General features: G+C 33.9%; 1 pseudogene; it reads right to left on the minus strand.

Annotated features, from left to right (window-relative positions):
* Nucleotides 1-667: 667 nt before the first annotated feature.
* LOC113187944 (dnaJ homolog subfamily A member 1 pseudogene) lies at nt 668-1,815 on the minus strand (annotated as a pseudogene).
* Between the last annotated feature and the right edge of the window lie 2,681 nt (nt 1,816-4,496).

The raw sequence follows: 4,496 nt of genomic DNA on the forward strand, positions 1-4,496 counted from the left end.
TTTGCCATTTCAAAGGACTAAGAATATTTTTTTTATTTTATTGAATGCCATTAAATGATGTCTAACATTTTGGAAATTTATTTTTTTAAATAAAAAAGACCTGGTTTTTAAGTTGAAATTTTTTTCTAGCATTATAGAATTGAAGGAACTTTTTGCCAGTTAAATACAGTTTTAATTTTATAGCTTAATCATGAGGAGTCATACACTAAAATCAACATGTAAGAATATAGTAAGAATATAGCATTTAGTAAGAATATAGCATTTCTTTATGGTGGGGAGGGACATCAAGATTGGCCATATGAATTGTTTTGGCATACCAGCCAGATGTGCCAAACACATACCTAGTGTTTAAGTCCAAGTTTTTTTCACATATACAGCTGAAATCAATTACAAGGTATGGCCTAACAGATGCCAGGGGAACTTTTTTAAAAGTAGTTTTTACAGTTATTAAACAACTTCTTACACACCAAAGTCACCATACACACAGGGCAAAGTCAGAACTTTTATATTTGTGTTTATTCTACATTCAATTTTTAAAGCACTACTATTAATTGAATATTAAAACAAAACACACAATAGCAAGTAGTGAACATATTATGATTATAGTCCTTCACTCATTCACTACTGCATATAAAATGCCTGCAGTGACTGTTATTTACTGGACCCACTAAGGGGTTTGACACTGAACACCATCTTTGGGATGATATTCATCATCCTCATATGTTTCTCCATTATAATGGCACCATCTTTTCTGGATCAAAGTCCACCAGTTTTACCCATTTCATCAGTCTCTTCTATTTCCCTCCTCTCAGGTAGGAGTCTTTCCAGTGAAGAGAGTTTGTCAGGAAAAAGAAAGCCATTTTCAGGAAAGTTTATCTTAAACTCAATGATTAGGTGACCCTTTTTATATGATCTATGATAAATTGGCTTAACTTCATTTAGCACACGCTGTATATCTCATGCTTGACAATCCGAACTGCATGAGAGGTGATGAGTATGGTTTGAATATTGGCTTCTGGAAACAACATAATGCTTCCACCAGCTGTATGTTCATATACATGAAAAGGTCTTTTCTTTGTTGAGTGAAAACAGCATGGTCCTTCTAATCTAACACAATGAAAATATCTCCTGGTTCCAGTTCTGGCTCTAGGTCTCCTTTACCATGTCTATATTTCATGCCTTTGTCAATATGAACTTCTAGAATCTTTTTCTCTTGAACTCTCTTCCTGATTGCAGCTTCTACATCTATCTGTAGGACTGATCTGTCCCCCATGGCCTTGGCAATCCATGTACAGACAGTGAATTTGCTGAACCATTCCAGGTCCAATCTGATGAATTCTTATTTGCATTCCAGTACCTCAGCAGTTGGGATAACCCTCTGCTGTTCCATTGGTACCACCTTGGCCTTCACATTTGTCACAAATCACATTTTTTTCCAGAGCCAGTTTTCTTGTTGCACCATTATATAAATCTAACACCACTGAGCTGATGAACAATGTTTTTATTTCTCCTTTCTCTCTGCATCCTTCCTTCTCCTCCAAAAAACATATCAAAGATGGCCATGGGGGAGCCAAAACCACCACCTGCCCCTCCATCCTTAATTGCCTGTTCCCCTCCTTTGTCATATAATTCCCTTTTCTTGGCATCAGAGAAAACTTCATAATCTTGAGAAATCTGTTTGGACTTTTCTCCTTCACTTGGATTCTTAGCAGGGTGGTACTTCAAGTCCAGTTTCTTGTAAGCCTTTTTCAATTCTTCCTGAGTGGCATTGGTTTTGACCCCCAAAACATTAGACTAAGTCATTTCTTTCATCATTTTCTACAGCTGGTGAGCAGGCTGGGGCAGATGTGGGGGAGTAGAAAGGGGCACATTACTGGGTGCAGCTTGGGCAACCACCTCTCCTCCCTAGAATTGGAAGAATTAAACAGTGAAAATTTATATAGTCAACATCGAGATTTTATTACCAATAATTAACTTTAAAACCTATCTATGGTTTGCAAGTATTTATATGTGCATCAACCACTCTTTTGTGTTCATCGTGAGGGAGGAGCCCCAGAACGGGCAGTTTCTTCCTGATTTCATGTGCCAGGTCACTTGGATGGATGGTAATGTACAGATTGACAAAACAGTGAATTTTCCTACCCCATTTGCTGGAATCTCCTTGGTTTTACATTGGCCTGGTGTTATAGCTTTCAGTTCATCGCTAGGGTTCTCACAAAGGCATTCCCATGTGTATATTGTCAACTTGATATCTTTTTGGAAAAATAAGGTTCTGGAGCTTCCCAGCCCTCCATCTTGTTGGAATTCTCCTTAGTAACTTTTATATATATATATTACAACCTTATAACTGAGTATATTGGTATTAATGCTCTTATGTGCTACCTGGGTCCTCTTTTCAGGACATAAGGCACTCATTCCTCCATTTGCTGGCAGTAGTGGTTACTGATACCTCAGGGTAAAATCTCTTTTTGAGAATCTTCTTTGTCTTAAGACACCACCTTGCACAAGTTGCACACTTTTACTAATGGAACCCCTACCTCCAGTGACAATTCCAGACGGCAGTTCTAAGATGGACCTGATGCCTCCATCGGAAAGAATTCTGAAGGGTTATCCCTGTTTCACAGATCCCCATGGAATCAGATGAAGGGAATCAGCTCTTCATTTTCTCAGTCCTGAGTCCCTTGCTCTCTCACAGATTTGTTTCCAATAACACTCCTCAGTAAACTTCACACATGCATATCTCTTTCTCAGTCTTTCCCAGGTAATATACTAAAATATCTACACCGGGCTACTTATGAACTTGAAAACTCCTTGAATGCTTATTTTCTGTAGGGGTGTGTGTGTATGTGTGTGCGTATGTAAATATTTAGATAATGGTTATGCAAGTACACATACTTGTGTATTCATGGTTGGTATTGACCTTCCTGTGTCACATAGGAATATCTTTGATCTCTGATCACTCTAAGGACATTGTTGCAAAGGATGCCGCCCCATTATTTATTTCTTTACTCTTAATGTTTTGACACTCATTAAGTTGTGTGAGACAATTTTTTAAAACACCCTAAATTCCATTATCTTTTTATTTCTCCCTTGATAATTTCTAGTTGCTCAAATGGGATTATTTTTCCCACAAATAAAATCTGTAATGCTTTAATGATGCAAATCACCAATGCTTTGATAGTAGTACATAGTCTTTGGAAGTACAAAGTCAAAGATAATTAACAAAGTATGATGGCAAATGATAAATCATATACCATCTTATCTTAAATTTGATAAAAGCCCTGTTTTATCAAAAATTAAACAAGTAGAGAAGTGGATAAATGCCATCTCTTTTACATACTGTTTCAGTCTATTTGATGTTTAATAGTTTTTAAGGTTAGAAGATTCTTTAAATAACGCATATAGAATTTATTAAGAATTCTTTCCTTTATGCCTGTGTCTGTTGTTAACAACAAAAATCGTAAAGTTTGTATTCCAAAATAAATCCTATGAGAATGACACTTATTTCTTTGTGACAGTCTTCAAGACTACAAACATATCAATTTGTTCAAAACTATTATGAACAACAAATCTGGAAAAAATGCAAATTATAATTAAAATATCCATTTGAAATATATTTATTAATAATCTTAACACTGCATGCAGTTTTCAAAATTTCAATACTGTAATTAAATTAACACTGTTTATGCTTTTGGTATTTAAAGGCTGAAATTGCAAGCAATAACCATAAAATAAAGTAATAAATAATGATAATAACTAATTACCACAGAAATGAAACAAAATCATAGTAATAATCACAATTTTTATTGACAACAGCTCCTTTATAGCATTCCAAATGACTCGATAATTCTACAAATAATATGTTTATTACCAGCAAAACTTTCACATCCACCCATTAAATAAAGAAAGCATAAGGTTTCCCCAATTATATGACAGCACTGTCCTTTTTTGTTTCTTTTTCTTTCACTAGCAGTTTAGTGTTCACTCATATATATTGTGACCTAGATTATAGAGTATAGAGGATACAAATAGTTGAAGATCACTTCAAATCATTGAATTCAGTGAGTTCCAAAAGCAAATGCATTAAAAAAGGAGTAATTTTGACTATTTATATTTAAAAAAGAAAATGCATACATGTATGTGTGTATATATATGTATATATATTATGTGTATTATATATATTATGTGTATATATATACATAAATGCATACATATGTGTGTATATATGTATATATAAGAATATATGTATGTATATATGTGTGTGTATGTGTATGTGTGTGTGTATATATATATATATATATATATATATATATATATACACACTTTCCTTTTTGTACAACCACCAAGTTTTCATGTTTTAATTGTATAAAAGAAAAAGTTAAAGGATTATAGAAAATTCTTAGAAGCTAGGGAAATATAAAATAATACTTTAGGAATATATGATTAAGAAGATTCTTGATTCATGAGGAATCTACATGATCTCTAATGAATAATTT

The sequence above is a fragment of the Urocitellus parryii genome, chromosome 12 (genome assembly GCF_045843805.1).
Source record: "Urocitellus parryii isolate mUroPar1 chromosome 12, mUroPar1.hap1, whole genome shotgun sequence".
NCBI classification, from domain to species: domain Eukaryota; kingdom Metazoa; phylum Chordata; class Mammalia; order Rodentia; family Sciuridae; genus Urocitellus; species Urocitellus parryii.